At 49.9% G+C, this 19,103-nt stretch overlaps 1 protein-coding gene across 1 annotated transcript in view; it reads right to left on the reverse strand.

Annotated features, from left to right (window-relative positions):
- MLN (motilin) overlaps positions 1-3,507 on the reverse strand; it is a 69,013-nt gene extending 65,506 nt beyond the window's left edge. Inside the window, exon 1 of the mRNA XM_089773573.1 lies at positions 3,380-3,507. The gene's annotated coding sequence lies outside the window, so the exon portion shown is untranslated. The remainder of the gene's footprint in view (positions 1-3,379) is intronic.
- Between the last annotated feature and the right edge of the window lie 15,596 nt (positions 3,508-19,103).

Consider the following 19,103-nt stretch of genomic DNA (forward strand, 5'->3'; position numbering starts at 1 on the left):
GTCCTGCCCTCCTGTACTCCCCCTCTACTGCCTCCTGTTCTCTGGGCCACTTCATCTGTGACCTCCTGGCCCTTGTATCAAGGCCTGCAGCCTGGCAAGCCTCCTACTCCTCTGAGCCTGCCCAGAATTGTTCCCTCTTCGTTGCATGCTCTTGGGAACCAGTCCTGCACCCTCCCAGGTCAGGACACAACTGAGCAGCTCTTTATAACCAGGGCTGCCCCCAAAAGCCGCTGTCTCATTAACACCCTCTAAGCCCCTTTCTGGTTGGCCCGTGCTCTGCGCAGGCTCCCTCCAGCCTACTTTAACCTCTTCTGGCCAGAGTCCCCACTACACTACCTCAAAAATGGCCCCTCAGGAGACCAATCTGGCAGCACCTTGATGCGAGGGGGATTCAGACATCTGAGGTGTGGGTCCGGATTAGGGCTGGCTGGAAAGCAAGAATTCAGTTTCCTGAACAGCGCTTCAGGTGTTGACGAAACAAAAAACAGGACTGTGTAGCACTTTAAGGACTAACAAGTTGGTCTTTAAAGCGCTACACAGTCCTGTTTTTTGTTTCAGCTACACCAGACTAACAGGGCTACATTTCTATCACTATTCTACATGTCAGGTGTTGACGTCTGATTTTGTTCTGCAGCGAGATGTAAATGTTTCCAAAGTGTTCCATGAAAACCCACAGAGACTATGACGCTCCCCCATGTCAGCTAATAACCCCGTGATTATGGCCCTCACCTGGGATCCGGGAGACCCAAGCCTGATTCAGAGCAATGTCGTGAGTCTGGCACACCCCAGGTGAATCCCTGTTTCTCCAGTTGGAGCCGTTCCACTTGGCGTAATAAAGAATTAAATATGAATTGGGCTGAAAAGGGAGAGAGGCTGACTGTATAGCCCCACAGTTAGGGCACTCAAAGGGATGTGGGGGACTGGGCTATTCGCTATGTGGGGCTGGGTCTCCCTCTCTCCCCAGAGATTCCAGCAGGACCTGAGAAACTTTCCCGACAAACTGGCATTTTCTGATCAAGGACGGTTTGTTGAGAAAGTCTCGATCAGCCCTACTCCAGACAGATGTTCCCCAGAGCCTGGGGGCAGATGGAGAGCGGGAAAGGAGGGGACTTTGGATCAAGGTCCATCTCACATCCTGCATGCTTTGAAGAGCTCAGACACACATCGGCTCCATACCCAAAGAAAACCTGAGCGGGGCAGACTGTGAAAGGGCGTCTACGTGGCGCATACTGATCAGAGTCAAAAGCAACGAAGACGTGGATTACTCGACATGGACTATACACGCACAGGCAGGTGGTGAGCCAGCTGGGAGTGCTCAGCTACTTCGAGGACCCATCAGCTACTGCATCCCAGGGTGCACTGAGCAGCTACACAAGCGCCACAAGGTGGCAGGTCAGCGCAAGCCGAACTCTGCCTTCGGATGCCGTTCCCAGGCATGCAGCACTACGCTGCATCCCAGCTCAGGAGCGTGGCTCATCAGCTCAGGGCAGCAGACTTCTTCCTACTGCTTACAGAGCAGGCAAGCAATCTGCCGCTCTGTCCCAGCCTGCCATTCACCTTAGCTGGGGTTCAGCAGCTACGCTGAATAGCAGAGGCATGTGACAGGGTGTGTACCTGACAAGTCCTGCAGAAAGGATGGGACTGTGCAGACCAGGGCTGCTGGCTATAGGGTCCCCGGGCTGGAACGCAGCATAGGGGGAGGGCTGAGTTCCCCATTCCAGCCCCTGGGAAGGTGGCATAAAGCCAAGAGAGTGCACAGACAGGGCCCAGAGCTGGGGATAAAGACCCTTTCTGTGGGTACCAGTTATTTATGGAACTTTGTTCCCCCACAAGGGGAGAACTATATAGTGACCTGGCCAAGGGGTGAGTCACCATGAGGAAGCTCGCAGAGTTGGGGGTGAAGCAGGGAGCAAGGGGTCACAGCCTGAGTAAGTGAAGAAAGGGGCCACCAGATAGGGCAAAAGCAAATTGACAGACCCAGCCCGCTCCTGCGTTGAGTGAAACCTTTCGCAAGGTGCGAAGCAAGCTTCTAATTCAGGGCAGGATTGTGATTTCCCCAGTGCGTCCCCCAAGCCACCCTAAGTGGGGCACAGCATATGGACATGGGAGGCCTCTGTCTGCCTGCAGATGGATAGGCGAGGATGGGGGGAGCCCCAGGAGCGGCCGGTATGGTAGGCAGGAGGAGGCGTTGCCTTACCAAACCACCACACTCTGCCCCCAGAACGCCTGCTGTAGGTGCACTGTGGGCGGAGTTTTGCTGCCCCACTGCCTGCCCTTCCAGTGCTCCGGCCCCGGGAGGCTGGAGCCATGCACTCGCCCACCCTCCCCATGCTGGGGGGAGAGCACGGTACGCTTCCCTGCCTCCCCGTGGTGGAGGGCCGGGAGGCAGTTTGGCTCCCGTGGAGGGCAGAGCCTTGGCAGAAGGGACGGAGCTGGGGGCTTGCCTCTCTCAGCCCTCCTTTCACCATAGGGAGCCCTGCCTCTGCTCCCAATATACCAGCCAGAAGGAGCAATGGGGCGTGAGGCACATGCACTCTGATTTCACTAGCACTGCGATCACACTCCCGTCTCTGTACCCCTTCCTTTTTTTTTCTTTGCTCTACAGCACCTGAGGAAGTGAGTTGTCTCTCATGGATACTTACGCCCTAGGGCCCTTATGAACCTGTTAGTCTTTAAACTGCCACCGGACTCCTTGTTGTTTTTGCTGAAACAGATGAACATGGCTACCGCTCTGAAGGAAGGGAATGACAACTCTCAGTCCGTTTGCTCCTTGGGGTGCAGTTACAGGCTGTCCCTCATGATGCGCTCAGAGTACAGTCTGAATCTAGCCCGAGAAGTCTTTTGCAAAGGCCTTAACATGCAGAGCAAACTTCCTGCTCAGGTAGGCAGCTGCCCCCGCCTGCCCGTGGTAGCGGACAGGTTGGGGGACGAATGCAGCTGCCAACAGCTGTTCACAAAGATCCGTAAAGAATGGCTGAGTAGCTGGTAGCAGGGAAAGCCCAGCGAGCACAGGGCATTGCAGGAGACACCTCCAGACTGTTACGAGAGGCTGGCCATTGTGGGGCCCAGAAGGGCCTCAGTCTTTTATTAAAGCCTAGTTTTCTTTGTTGTTCATAAAACTCGCCAGGCCAGCTCGGAACTCTGGGGGAGTCTGGCTCTGAACTTGATGGCGTACGTCCGGGGCCCCTCTCTAACATGACACCTGTTCCATTGCTAACAGCAAACACCTGGGCTCAGGTCGTTTTGCCGGGCTGAGCGGACGCAGCACACAGGCCTGCCCAGGTTCCTCCAGACATGCTCCCAGCCCTCCCCCGACACGTCCATCTGCGCGCCTTATGTCACAGCAATTTCAACGGAGATTCGAAAGGCAATTCCTTACCTCTATTAGCACACGTCGCCCCGGATGGATGATTCAAGCAGCATTCAGCTCCCAGCAGGAAAGCGTCAGCAAAAAAAGCCTCTTTCATGTAGGTGGATAACTGCAAATAAAAAGAGAGAATTATTAGCACTTCATAATTTCCTTGGCTCCCTGGCACTTTTCTCCCAAAATCTCCAAGGGCTTTTGCTAAACTAGTCAAACCAGTGGGAATCCACTTTTTCTTCTTAAGAGGAGGAGGAGGGCCTTGTGGTAAAGGCACTGCAGGGATTTGGGAGACTTTAGTTCAGACTCAGTGGGACCTGTGGCAAATCGCTTATTAGTCATAGAATCGTAGAACCATAGAGCTGGAAGAGACCTCAGGAGTCATCAAGTCCAGCCCCCTGCCCCAGGCAGGACCAATCCCAACTAAATCAACCCAGCCAGGTCTTTGTCAAGCCAAGACTTAAACACCTCTAGGGATGGAGATTCCACCCGCGCCCTAGGGAACCCATCCCAGTGCTTCCCCACCCGCCTAGGGAAATAGTTTTTCCTAATATCCAACCTGGACCTCCCCCAGTGCAACTTGAGACCATTGCTCCTTGTTCTGCCAGCCGTCACTACTGAGAACAGCCTCTCTCCATCCTCTTTGGAAGCTCCCTTCAGGAAGTTGAAGGCTGCTATCAACTCCCCCCTCACTCTTCTCTTCTGCAGACTAAATAGACCCAGCTCCCTCAGCCGCTCCTTGTAGGTTATTGATGCATCTCATACCCCCCTCCCGTAATCTGGGGATACCTTCCATTGTCTATTCAGACTACAAGCTCTTTATGTCAGGGGCTCTCTCTTACTCTGTGTCCATACAGCACCTATGGGGACCCAATCTTAATTTGGATCTCTAGGTGATTGTAAAACACAAAACTTCTTATGAACCCATCACCCATTCCAGGAGCCTGATCCTTCTCAAGGTGAGCAAGCAGAGACGTTACATACAAACATAAAACGCCGCTGCTGGAAGGCTGCAACGTAACCCTTCTTTTACTCTGAGACTACAGAATCTTAACACAAAAGAGCCAACCCCAGAGAGAGGCCGAGCAGGTTGCTCCTTAAGGCAGAGAGACAACTCAGTCCACCTTGCTCTAGGCAGGCAGGCTGACTGCGGAAGATCCAGAACACATGCTTCTCTACCGAGCTGCTAGCCTGAAAGCAGGCTCGGTATGTACATTCCTTATGCTTCAAGGGACGGCTTGTAAATTGTAGCACGGCCTTGGCGGAATTCAATTTTCTCTCTTTCTTCATCATTTCAACAGGTAATCAGTTCATTTTTTAGCTTTTTTAATATTGGTATCAATTTACATTTTCACAGCTGAGAGAAATTATGGGGTATACGCATTTTTTTCTAGTTTTATCCATTTACATTTTCACGGTCGTGGGGAAATTACGGGGGCGTCGAAACATAGTAATTTAATGACAGTCGAGGCTGCGATTCAAAAAGGTAAAGCTGTTTAAATGGTGCCTCTGCTCCAGCTCCATTAATGCCAACATTACAAACACATTTTATGCACATTAGGGTGGGACGCTAATATGTTCCCCCAGCAGCATTTTTCTTACTTTGCCTAGCTGTGAAATTTGATTGTCATCGATGGAAATATTTGTTCGTCCGTTTGCAGGTGTATGGCGAAATCGGCATTTCCCAGTGCAAATCCTTCTCTGGCCATCAATACACTGCAATTCCTTCCTGCTTTGCACCCTGTGCCCTCAATTACACCCATGTGCACTGCCAATGCTGTGAAAGGAGAAAGCTGATGCAGTGGCATTTCACACCCACTGAATAAAGAGTATTGCTAACTGCAAGCATTCAGAAACCAAGAGACTGGCTCTACAATCATGAATGCTTTTGATTTGTATTCTCATCTTTTAGGATCCACCGGAGATCTTTTTACGAGATTTTCTCTGCAACCACGAACAAACATTTTATTCTGAAGTGAACGCTCAGAGTCTCCCCAAATCCCATGACTCCAGGAGCTGGGATCTTAAGACTTGTGATAAAATCCTAACAGCTGGCAGCAATGTGTAAATAACAGTGTGGCAGGCAATGCAGGAGAGAAGGTCTTTGGCATTTCTAAGGCTCCTGGCTCTAGTGCTGCTGAGACACTAAGACTAAGCAATGTTAGTGGGGTGTGTGTGAGAAAATCTAATGCATGTTCCCTTTCAACTGAGTGCTTGGACAGCAATCCAGGAGAGATTCAAATGCTGCCCAGCTGATTAGCAGAGCGCCCACAGCCAGCAGCATGTGTTTCTAATTATGGTGCACATCTACACATGCCTTGGTGCATGTAACAATATTTATTCTGCACATGAATGGAAAAATTAGAGGGAACATTGGTCTGAAAACAGCTGTGAGTGCAGATGTGCTCTGATTGCCTAAATTATTCAGACCAGCAGATTACTGAGAACAAGCCCCAGGCTCCCCCAGGGATAATCTCAGAAGAGCTAGGGGAGCTGCCACGTCATTACCTGCAAAGAACAGTCATTGCCCTGGGCCTGACAACAGATTTATTCTGTACCCATAAGAACATAAGAATTAAGCACTGGGTCAGACCAAAGATCCATCTAGCCCAGTATCCTGTCTGCCGACAGTGGCCAGCGCCAGGTGTCCCAGAGAGGGTGGACCGAAGACAATGATCAACTGATTTGTCTCCTGCCATCCCTCTCCAGCCTCTGGCAAACAGAGGCCAGGGACACCAGTTCTATCCCCTGGCTAATAGCCTTTTATGGACCTAACCTCCATGAAATTATCTAGCTTCTCTTTAAACTCTGTTATAGTCCTAGCCTTCACAGCGTCCTCTGGCAAGGAGTTCCACAGGTTGACTACGCGCTGTGTAAAGAAGAACTTTCTTTTATTAGTTTTAAACCTGCTACCCATTAATTTCATTTGGTGTCCTCTAGTTCTTCTATTATGGGAACTAATAAATAACTTTTCTTTATTCACCCTCTCCACACCACTCATGATTTTATAGACCTCTATCATATCCCCCCTCAGTCTCCTCTTTTCTAAACTGAAAAGTCCCAGTTGCTTTAGCCTCTCTTCATATGGGACCCATTCCAAACCCCTCATCATTTTAGTTGCTTTTACCCAGCTTGTCCCGGGTCCTGTAACTGTCCTGTTCTCCCTTCCATTCACACCCATCGCTTTGCTGCAGCGGCTCTGGTCATTTCAGAAGTACAAAGGGGTGTGTTTGTGTCTTGGGCTTTTAAAACCCTTGTCCCATGTTTCCAACGGTTCGGGGAGGAACTGATTCATAACCCAGTGCCAGTCTGCTCCTGCCAGCCCTCCCTTCCTTGCCTTCCCCTCCCCTCTCTCTGTTCCTCACCTCTGGCTCCTGCCTCCCCATCCTGTTCCCTCACTTCTGCCTTGTTCTCTGCTTGTTACATCTCTCTTCTGCTCCATCTGCCAGTCTCTGCTCCCCCCTCCACCTTTCCTCTCACTGTTCTATGGTATCTCTCTCCCTCCGCTCCTTGCCCCCTGCAGCGCATTCTCACTCTCTCTCAGTACCGTTTTCTTCCATCTTCTGTCTTATTTCTCTCTCTGCCTTTCCCCGGCTCTCCGCTCCTCCAGCGCTTCTGTTTCTCAACTCCCCCCTCCCTCCCCCACTCCGGCTTTCCCTCCCCCTGTCTCCCCTGGTCTCTGCTCACAGTTTACTGATCCCAACATGATAAATCTCTTGCCATTTTAATGCTTCCCCCTGCCCCAGGGCCAACCATGTGTTGAATAAAAATCCTTTCCCATGCTTACACCCGAAGTGCAGCTTGGTGGAAGCTAATCCGCTCTGATGACATTAAATTGAAGCTTTGCCTACCCTACCCTAGCAACTCTGCCTCCAGCTGCCTGAACATGGGCGGTGGGTGAAGGTAGGGTTAGGGGAGGCAAGTCCCCAACTCTGCCCCCAGTCCCACCCCTTTCGCCCAGGTCCTGCCCCCTGCATCATGGGAAGGTGGGGCAGTGCACGGTCAGAGCCTCCGCGCCCCATGTTTAGACCGCCCCCAACACAATGAGGTCCTGAGCCCAGGTTGGGTATGACCCCAATGCAAGTAATAAACAGGACTAGTTACAACAGGCCGAGTTTCCGGTGAGTCTGTCTGTGGCTTTGATGGGCCACATGGAGACATGCACGGACCGTCTCTATCCACTTTATTTCTCCTTTATCAGGATCTGCTTTATTTTTCATGTTTCCCAGACTGACAAATGGGTAGAAAACATACTCCTGGCTATTACCTGCTGCCTCTCTCCTCTTGGCAGTAGCTGAAAGCAGAAGCAGCAGGAGTGGCATATAAATTTCTCCTCTCCCTTAATAAATACGTCTATTACCTAGCTGTTTTGCCCAGCTCTCTCCAGCTGGCTGGTACAGTCTCTCTCTCTCTTTTGCTCTCACTAGCTGGACGGCTTTCTGCCTGCCAGGCAGATGTGATAAACTGCTATTTTCATTTCCAGGGGGAATAAACAGCAAGGCCTAATCACAAAGGAGCGCGGACAGCAAAGGTTTCTGGGCCAGCAGTTGGAATCTTGCTGCACGCCCTGGTTGGGTTGGAGCTCAGGGAAGAGAAATGTGTCATGGCCCAGATGGGTCGTTTTGGTCCATGCGCTCTTCGGAGCAAGAGTCGGGTCTGTGGTGGCTACCAGCCTCTGCTCATGATTTCATTCAGGAAGGAAAATGAAATCGGTTCTTTCCTTTAAACTTTATCTGGTGCTATTTCTGCTCCCTCTATGCTCCGCAGAGCAACAGCAGCACCACGGTTTGGGACACCCGCTGGTGAAACGTGATGGGCAATGCACAGGGGATCTCCGGAGCTGCCAGTATACACAGTTACAGGTTGAGCTTCAGAGCAAAAGTTGTGCAGATGGGGGCTGTAATAACTCACATCCTTTGTTGGGTGCAGAGAGAGAAATCATCACTCAGCCACCCAGCCAGGCTGGCAGTGAGAGTGCTGGAGAGAATCACAGAATTTTAAGCACTGGAAGGGACCTTGAAAAGTCATCTAGTCCAGTCCCCTGCACTCACGAGACACATGGTGTCCAACCAATTCTGAAGCAGTAGCCACTACAGTGAACTAGCCACATTATTCAAGCCAACTAGCCACACTCAACCTGCCAAATAGCTATATGTGGCTAGTGGCTTGCATGTTGAACACCGCGTATCTGGACCATCCCTGACAGGTGTTTGTCTAACCCGCTCTGTAAAAATCTCCAGTGACAGAAATTTCACAACCTCCCTAGGCAATTTATTCCAGTGCTTAACCACCCTGACCGTTAGGACGTTTTTCGTAATGTCCAAACTAAACCTCCCTTGCTGCAATTTAAGCCCTTTGCTTCTTGGCCTATCCTCAGAGGTTAACAAGAACTATTTTTCACCCTCCTCCTTGGAACTGCTTGGAACAACCTTTTATGTAATTGAAAGCTGTTATCATGTCCCCTCTCAGTCTTCATAGAATCAGAGTGGGAAGAGATCTCAGGAGGTCATCAAGTCCAGCCCCCTGCCCAAGGCAGGACCAACCCAACTAAATCTTCTCTTTTCCAAACTAAACAAACCCAATTCTTTCAATCTTCCCTCATAGCTCATGTCTTCTAGACCTTTCATCATTTTTGTTGCCCTTCTCCGGACCTTCTCCAAATTCTCCACATCTTTCTTGAAATGTGGTGCCCAGAACTGGACACAATACTCCAGTTGAGGCCTAATCAGCGCAGAGTAGAGCAGAAGAATGACTTCTCATTTCCTGTTTGCAACACTCTTCCAGGATGAGGTTTGCTTTTTTTTTTTTTTTTTTTTTGCAACAGTGTCACACCGTTGACTCATATTTAGCTTGTGGTCCACTCTGACCCTTAGATTCCTTTCTGCAGTACTCCTTCCTAGACAGTCACGTCCCATTCTGTAGGTGTGAAACTGATTGTTCCTTCCCAAGTGGAGCACTTTGCATTTGTCCTTATTAAACTTCATCCTATTGACTTCAGGCCGTTTCGCTAGATTTTCCAGATCATTCTGAATTTTCATCCTATCTCCCATAGCACTTGCAACCCCGCCCAGCTTGGTATCATCTGCAAGCTTCTCCTTTTCGGAGTCCCAGAACCCTGGCTCCTGCCCGAGGCTGAATGTCTACCCTGCAATTTTATACCCCGTTAGCCAAACTCTGTGAGCCTGAGTCACTCGACACAAGCCAGCTGTGGGTGTTTAATTGCAGTGTAACACACCCGCTGTGTCCAGCAGCCTCAATGAAGAATCCCTTTCGAATGCCACTGTATTTTTAGTTAGGGATGAATAGCAAGAGGGTGAATGTGAGCATCTTCTTGTAAAAAAACGTTCTGATTCTGCCCCAGAAGCTCAGCCCTTAAGCATCCATATTTGAAAGGTTCTGGTTGCAAACAATGGCCTGGCATTTATGCAGCAGCAGGGCCCAATAGCCCTGAAGTGATGCTTATAGAAACTAGGGATGTAACATCCTGGTTAAAAAGTTAACCCGTTAAACCAGTGGTCACCAACCAGTTGGTCGGGATCAATTGGTAGATCTTGGAGCCTCTAACTGGCTTGGCCAAGAGGCTGTCAAGTGCTGGCACTTCAGCTGCCCCTTCTCCCCACTGCTGCTCATCTCCTGCCCTTTGCATTGGAGCTGCCCCTCAGGAGCCTCCTGCTTGTGGTGCAGGGCAGGGGAGGGAGAGAAGGGCGCTGATGTCAGGTGCCCCCTCTTCCATCCTGTATCCTTTCTCCACAGAGCAGAGAGGGGCACAGCAGGACTTGGCATGGAGTTTGCTGGCTGCTTTTGGGAGTGGTGCTGGGCCAGGGCAGGGGTGAGCTGCCTTAGCCCCCTGCACCACCACCCAGGAGCCACCTGAGGGAGGCAGTGCCCAGCTGGTGCCCACATTCTGAAACACTGCTCCAGGCATGAACCCCCTCCTGCACCCCCAGGCTCTGCCCTAGACCCAAGCACCCCTGCATCTAGACGCCCTCTCAGAGCCTGCCCCTAGAAACCCCCTCTGGCACCAAAACTGCCTGCCCCAAGCTCAGTCTCACACTCCAAATCCCTTAAGCCCGTGTTGCTCAAACTGTGGGTCCTGACCCCCCGGGGGGTCGCGAGCAACTTAGAGGGGGGATCGCGGTTTCATAACGTTTGAGAATCCCTGCCTTAAGCCAAGCCCAGAGTCTGCACCCAACCCACTGCCCCAGACTGCTGAAAGTGGGGGAGGGAGGATGAAGTGAGCAGTGGCGGGACCTCGGCGAAGGGGTGCAAAGGAGGCGGGGCAAGGATATTTGGGTCTGACGTAGATCTTGAATTGCATTTCAGTTTGAAAAGTGATCCTGTGCTTAAAAAGGTTGGAGATCACTGAGTTAAACAGAAGGTTAAACATTTTAGTTAAGCAGGATCCCACGGATGGGGGGGGGCACTTCAGCCCCGCTGGGCCGCTGGTTAATTGCTTACCCAGTAAACATCACCTGGTAAGTGTGATGTTTACTGGGTAATTTAGGGTGATGCTTACTGGATAACCTGTTAACATCCCGCGCAGAAATGTAAGTAAAGCACTTTGGGATGCAAGGTGCCACAGTAAAATCTTTCTTATGGCCACTAAATTTTCAAACCCAGATGGGCAAGTTTATGTCCCAGAAAATGTCTTCTCCCTTCTGTCTGGCTCAGGACAGTCCCTGATTTGGCACATACACGGAATCAATCTTCTTAAATGCCATCTCCTCCCCTCACCAACACGTTAAAACTCGTTTTTGCAGCATCTCACTGAGGTTTCAAGCCTTAAAGTGATGCTTCGACATTACCCTGTTAAGGGTGCTGTGCAGGGTCCCCTGTGAGCTGTGCACTTGTGCAGTCGCTCAGAAGAGAGACAAATGCCGCCCTGCTAAATAGCAGAGCACCCACAGCTAGGTTTTTTATTCCACTGGTGGTGCACATCCGCACATGGCTCAGTGCACATAAAATTTATTTATTTTGGATGGAAAAAAATCCACAGTGGAACAGACTAGAGGGAACAGTGGTGCCATGGTATCAATGGCTGTCTCATTTCATTAACACACTGACTTTAAATACATTACTTGTACTATGTGGGAAGCACTTGCTAGATTATTTGGTCACTAAAATAAGGAGGGCGTATGGTTTAGGGAGTATGTCATGAGGTAATTAATCATGGAGTCTGCGCTATACTCTGCTACAGACTCAATGCATGGCCCAGGGCAAGTCTGTTAACCAATCTGTACCTCCATTTCCCCTTCTATAAAATGAAGATTATACTGGTTTCCCCCACTCCACTGGTTACATCACTGCAAAGTATCTTTATGACAACACCCCACAAGGCACTCTACAGACACATAGTAAGAGAGTCTTTGCCGTGAAGAAAAGTTCATAATCTAAGTGAATGAGACAAACAATAGGAGGGGAAACTGAGGCACAAAAATGGCTAAGATCATTCAACAGATCACTGGCAGCGCTAAGAATGAGAGCTCAGATCCCTGCAGCCCAGTCCAGTGCTCTATCCACTAGGTCAGTGGCTCCCAGCCTTTCCAGACTGTTGCATCCCTTTCAGGAGTCTGATTTGTCTTGCAACCCACCAAGATTCCCCTCTCTTAAAAACGACTTGCGTACAAAATCAGACATAAAAATACCAAAGCGTCAGAGCCACACTGGTACTGACAAATGGCTGGCTGCCTCCTGTTTACCGTACAATTATAAAACTCATTGATTGGAATATAAATATCGTACTTACATTTCAGAGCACAGAATTTAGAGCTGTATAAACCAGTCACTGTCCACAAAACTTTAGTTGGGGCTGATCTCGCTAAGTGCTAGTGGCCTATAAAGCTAGGCAAATCCCTAGATGAGCTTCTGTCTCCCCTGGAAGGCCTCTGCACTAGGCAACACTACCTCTCTGTCAGCCAGAGCAGGCAACGGGAGTCCTGCCGTTGGGTAAAGGTGTTACTGCACCAGCCCGTCCTCTGAGGAGCCGCAATTTCGGACTGACAAGTGAAAACATGCCTGGTGGCTCCGCTGCTAGCAGTAGGGTTGCCAGATGGTTGAAACAAAAATACCGACCCCCTCCACCGCCAAAAAAAAAAAACTGGGAAAAAATTCTGTCGAAGGAAAAAAAGGGGGGGGTGAGAGTGAGAACAAAAAAAAAGGACTCTAAGACTTATTAAGCATAAATAAATAAATATTAAAATAAACCAGCATTAAACCAGCATGTCCCCTTTAAGAGTGAGTGCAGGGATAGGAACAGGGGAGCGGTTGGACACTAAGACCCCGGGGAGTCATTGCTTCCCCTTGGTCTTTTTGCCGGCAGCCATTCTGTGCTGGCAGGCTTGTGGAACCAGGTAAGTCTGGGGTCAGGAGCCTGGGGGCCGAGGGGGGAGGCCGGGCACTGAGTGTTTGTAGGGCTGCCAGGTGCCCGACATTTTTGCCTCCTGGCCGGGGAAAAAAATCAGAAAATACCAGACATCTTAGGTGCCCGGTATTTTCTGAATTTTTTTTTTCAGCCAGGAGGCGAAAATACCGGACTGTCTGGGTGAATACTGGTTACCTGGCAACCCTACCTAGCAGCATAAGGTCAGGAGACGAGCAGGTGAGGAGTAGCTGGGCTGTTGCAGGCGCGGTGGCAGAGATATGTAGGAGGCCCGTGCCGGGAGAGCAGAGGTGCACTGGCAAGGCCAGAATAGCAGGAAGAACTGCAGGGTGCAGCTGGAGAGGGGTGAGTGCAGAGGGGCAGTGGCAGCCCACAGTGGAACAGGAGCTGGGGCCGCAGGAGGAAAGCTGGCTCCTCTAGTCTCTGCCAAGCCCTACGGTGCTGCTGTCCCTCTGAGGTATCCAATTAACTCCACGCACACCTCCAAGACCCTCGCATACGGCCTGCTCTCCGCTCACAGGTGGCAGGGCCCCGCTGGCAGGAACGAGAGGGAGGCTGTCTGGAATCAAACCGGTCACGTTGTACCATCCTCCGAGCTCTCCCGGTTCCTCGCCGCGGGAGCCACTCTCATGAGCAGTAATGAGCTTCGTGCTTTCCCACCAACGGAGAGAATTTAGCCCTTCGCCGGGCGGCGTGCTGCACAGAGCAGGGAGCTGCAGCAGTGTCAAAAGGAGGCCAGCCGGGGGAGGGAGGGAGGGAAAACGCAAGGGCACAGCTAGAAAGAAATGGATGCCTCTTCCTATGGGAGCAGAGCCCAAGTTCATTAGATGAATTCTTAACTCCATTCTCTAGCAGGGCTTCACTGGAAGCAGCCTAGTCCCCTCCGTGGACAGGAAGGAAACAGCTGGCAGGCAAATGCATTTTCCCAAAGGGGAATGCAGGCAAGGTTGCATTCAGATCCCACGAGTCCATCTGAGGATGCCAGGGTGCCAAGCACGCTGGACCGGTTCCTACAGAACGCCTGATGCAAAACGCCCATCGCCTTGGATGAAGGGATCTCAAACTAGTTTTTCAGCAAACACCTGGTTTAGCCTGGGACTTCGAGCCTCATTCTCAGCTGTTCTGCACCTGACTTTGCACTAGTGCAAAGTGCTTTCACGTCAGACGGGGAGAGGGTTTCTATCCACCCATCTGCTGCCAGCCTCGCTGGCTGCTCCAGGGGCCCGCGCCCACAATGAAGGGTGGGGAGCAAGGCTTTGTGACACTCCAGCGCTGCTCTGCCTTGGAACAGGTGACCTGCCGTGGCCTGTGTTTGAAACCCATGCGATTGGTTTGTCTCCCCCAGCTGATTCCATTTTTAAACTGTGTTTTTTCTAGCTGGAGTGAATGCTGCACTAGGGCCAGGGAAGAACCCCTCCCCCCAAGCTGGGCTGACACAAAGGGATCCATGACTGAGTGAACACTCACTATTTAGGTTTCCTTTTGCTGACTGCACCCCCCCTCTTTTTCTCTCTGCTCTGTTTTCCGCTGGCCTCCGCCTCCCCTTACCTGCATTCCGAGAGGGCTCCCAGCCCTGCGCTCCAGGGAACCTCGCAGACACTCACGAGCACAGCCTCCCCCGCTGATAAGCAGCATTAGCCACGTTTTACAGACTGGGGAGCAGACTAAAGCTCAGATCCTCACGGGCTTTTAGGCACCTACCGCGCATGGTAATCACTGCAGGTCTAATTCACTATCCCATGGGCATCTTCTGAGATGGAATCTGAGTACGGAGTTCCTATGAATGAATCCAGGGGAGAGAGACACTTAAATACCATGGTCTGGGCCTAAGTGACTTGCCTAAGGGCTGACAGGAAGTCTGTGGCAGAGCCAGGAATAGACCTCCAATTTGCTGAGGGCCAGCCCAATGCCTTCTGCACAAGACCATCCTTCTCCCCTCAGAGCCTTTTCTTTTCCCAGGTTCTCTCTCTTCTGCCTAGAACATGGCCCCCGAAAGCAGTTGCCCCACAATGACCCAGTGGAAAGCGGTATGGTACCTTTCCCCTCCTTGCAATACTGACCCATAGTGCCGCAAGGGAGAAAATTAATCTGGGCCCAAATCAATTAACTAAGTAAATAAATCACAGGGTGTTTAAATGGCCTGCAGGCGGGTGCGTTTGGTATTTGCTTGGCTCCGCTCTCTGCTCCTTTCTGTTTGATCGTTTCTTTGCTAACAGCGACACAGGTTAAGGGGTTTCGTCTGCTAGAATTGAGGGCTTCACCCCAGCGCTGGAGGCATGAGCGGCAGGGGAAATTACTGAGGGTGCGTGTTATGCTGCTAAACAAGAAAAGAAGCTGAAAACCTGTTGGGTAAGGGGCTTGTGAAGCGTGTCAGGGCTCTGAAGAGAAAACGGAACAGTGATAGTGAGGGATGGGCCCCATCTTGGTTTGGCACGGAGATCGGCTTCTTCAGAGATGCCTTAAGCCCTCACACTAGGAGGCCCAAATACTGCTAACCAAAACACATTCAGGAGATGCAAAAAACCTCTCGAGGTCCCTTCTGGCCCTACGCTTCTGTGCTTCAAAACCACCGTCAAGTCAGCACAGCTCATCTGTAGGCTTGGCAGGTTCACGTTGATTTCACAGACTGACAAAAATATTTCCATTGCCAATAATTGAAATTTAGAGGCAGGCAAAGTAACACACCCGCTGCTTGAGAATGTAATCCGCGTTTGATTCCAAGGTATTTCCTTTGTCTTGTCTGACAGGTGATGTTGACAATTTGTGTCGTCAGGGGTATAAAACTTTAACTTTTCCAATCTCAGCCTCTGCTGCCATTAAATAATTATTATCTCACCATCTCGCCATGATTTCCCAGCACTGTGCACATTTAAATCAATACCGAGAGAAATGCTTAAAAATGAGCATTGATATTATCTGTCAAAATTATGAGGAAAAAAATGGAATTCTGCCAAACCTCCTTATCCGACGGCTCAATATTTCAGTCCCAGAGAGCAATACAGGGGCACACTCAGGGGTGGAGGAGGGGAATGGGAATGGGAACTCCTTGCTCATTGAATTGCACCCACAAAGGCTCTGCCCACACCGTAATCAAACCTACCCCCGTTTCCACGCAGACCCAGGATCAAAACCATTAACTAGCTACAACCCTCTCTGGCCCCCACTGCTGCCAGCAGGTTTGCAGGCAGGCTGCAATACAGTATCAAAACCTTATGAAGCTGCCACCAGGCCCACCGCAGGTAGACAGCCGTGGAAGCCAGTCCTGGGCCTGATACAATGCAAAGCAGCTAGAACACAGTCCATGGCTCATGAACCGATTTCCTTGGCGATCTCTTACGTGCCATAGCCTTTGGCCAAATTGAGAGATGAAATCACGACTGAGATGGGAGACTGGACCAGGGGCTCCCTTTCCAGCTCTGCTAACCAACTTAGGTGAGTCATTCCCCATTGCTCCATGCCTCAGTTTCCCCCATGACACGTGTGGTGATCCTTGGAGAGAAAGGGTTACCAGTGCAAATGGACATTTTCTCCTTTTAGGAGCCAGGTCCCATCCCTTGTGACCAAACCCAAAGCTGAGGCAGGGCATGAGGCAGGAAGGGACCTATACAGCTGCACTGTAGGGAGGTCCTATCCATTCCTGGCTGTTTTCTTAGACACGGTCAACCTGATTCTGAGAGGAGCCAGCCCTCTTTGGAAACTGCATCCAGTGCTTGACTCAAGCCAGGAGGCCAACATTTTCCGGGGGGGGGAGGGAGGCTAAAATAAAGCTGCTGACTCCATAGTTAGGTAGCAGCCTCGTTTTCCAAGAGCAACCCACAGCTCCCAGTGAAGCCAAGCAGAGTTACAAGTCTGAGCCACAGAGAGAACACAACCCCAGGGAAAAGGCTATTTTCACTGCACTTCCAGGCCAGACGGAAAACGAAGTGGAAGTCTCAAAATGGACCCAGTTCCCATTGGATGTCCAGCCCTGGTTTTGCAGAGCCCTGAGGCCTGGCTGGAAGCTACCATGTGTTGGGGGCTTAGCTGAATGCAACTTCCAGCAAATCACTTCCATGACTTTTCAAAGATGATAACTAAAGGCTCAAAGACCTCCTCTATCAGCTCCTTGAGTATTCTAGGGTGCATTTCATCAGGCCCTGGTGACTTGCAGATATCTAAGTAATTTTCAACTTGTTCTTTTTTTATTTTAACTTCTAAACCTACCCCATTTCCACTAGCATTCGCTATGTTAGACATCCCGCCACCACCAAACGTCTTGATGGTGAAAACCGAACGTCGGTGAAAACGTCGGTGAAAACCGAAACAAAGAAGTCATTAAGCACCTCTGCCATTTCCAAGTTTCCTATTATTGTTTCTCCCTCCTCACTGAGCAGCAGGTCTACCCTGTCCTTGGTCTTCCTCTTGTTTCTAATATATTTGTAGAATGTATTCTTGTTACCCTTTATGTTTCTAGCCAGATTGAGCTTGTTTTGTGCCTTTGCCTTTCTAATCTTGCCTTTGCATACTTGCATTATTTGCTTATATTCATCCCTTGTAATTTAACTTAGTTTCTGCTCTTTATACATCTCCTTTTTGATTTTTAGATCATGTAAGATTTCCTGATTAAACCAGGGTGGTCTCTTGCCATACTTTCTATCTTTCTTACATAGTGGAATAGTTTGTTTCTGGGCCCTTAATAATGTCCTTTTGAAAAATTGCCAGCTGTCTTCAATTGTTGTTCCTCTTAGTGTTACTTCCCATGGGACCTTACCTACCAGCTCTCTGAGCTGACTAAAATCTGCCTTCCTGAAATCCATTGTCTCTATTTTGTTGTTCTTCCCTTCTACCATTCCTTAGAATCATGAACTTATGACGATTTCATGATTACTTTCACTGACTTTCAAATTTTCAACCAGTTCCTCCCTATTTGTTAAAATCAAATCTAGAACAGCTTCCCCGCTGTAGCTTTCTCAACCTTCTGAAATAAAAAATTATCTCCAATGCAGTCCAAGAATGTATTGGATAATCTGTGCCCCGCTGTGTTAGTTTCCCAACATATGTCTGGATAGTTGAAGTCCCCAATCACTATCAAATCCCGTGCTTTGGATGATTTTGTTAGTTTAAAAAAAAAAAGCCTCAAGCATCTCTTCTGCCTGCATAGGTAGTCTGTAGTAGATGCCTAGCATAATAGCACCCTTGGTTTTTTACCCCTTTTAACCTGATCCAGAGACTCTCAGCAAGACTGTCTCCTATGTCCGTCTCAACTTCAGTCCAAGTATATACATTTTTAATATATAAGACGACACCTCCTCCCTTTTTTCCCTGCCTATCATTCCTGACCAAGCTGTATCCTTCTATACCAATATTCCAATCGTGTGTGTTATCCCACCCAATATTATACTATGCCAATATTCCAATCATGTGTGCCATGTTGACTTGCACAAGTAGTCAACACAGCAGACTCAGAGAGCCTCCGCAAAGGCCACAAATCAGACAAGGATCAAAGGTGCCCAGCCAGGTTTATTGTTAAGCGAAGTACAGTAATAGTTGTCAGTAGACTCTACCGAACCACTATACCTATGTACCCCCTAACAATGGACCAGCTCAGTCAGTGATATGGGAATTCATCACTGCCCCCTAAGGCAGACATAGAGTGCCCCTCCAAGACACCACTTTATATACAGGTACAAACAAATTACACATCACTCCTGACATGTCAGGTTGCCACCCTCTGATGTTGTCAGGTTACATCCCTTTGACACTGCTTAGAAACCGCCCATCACCCTGCACCTCGTGGTTCGATTAGACCAGCGTTTCCCAAAGTGTGGTCTGCAGCCCAGTACCGGTCCTTAGAAAAAAAATACCGGTCCTTAGAAAAATTATCACGCACGATCCTATTAATTTGTGTGATGGGGTAGCAGCACCCCGCAATGCCGAGCACGGCAGTGCGGCCCTCTTGGGAGAGAGCCCGCCGCCGTGGCGTCTCTGCCGAGCATGCTCCCAGCTGGTGAGGCTAGATCCGGCGGGCACTAGGACTCAGGGAGAAGGCAGCCAGGGTAGCCAGCACCGGCCGATAAATCAGCCAGGATTGGGTCCAGGAGGGGAGGCGGAACAGCTCGCCAGACAGGTAGAGCCAGCAACACAATTTATTTGCATATTCATCATTTGCTTAATGAATATGCAAATATGTAAATAAATGTTACCGGTCCTCCAAAAGCTTGTGAATGGGTTTACTGGTCCCCTAGCATCAAAAAGATTGGGAACCATTGGGTTAGACCATCTCTATCCATCATGCTGTCACTCTATCCATCATGCTGTGGGGAGTGTGTATCAAGATCTTTTTTAACGAGCTGGTGGTACCGTGTGCTTTCAACTTATGACCAG

The sequence above is a fragment of the Pelodiscus sinensis genome, chromosome 27, assembly GCF_052426305.1.
Source record: "Pelodiscus sinensis isolate ZL-2025 chromosome 27, ASM5242630v1, whole genome shotgun sequence".
Taxonomy (NCBI): Eukaryota; Metazoa; Chordata; order Testudines; family Trionychidae; genus Pelodiscus; species Pelodiscus sinensis.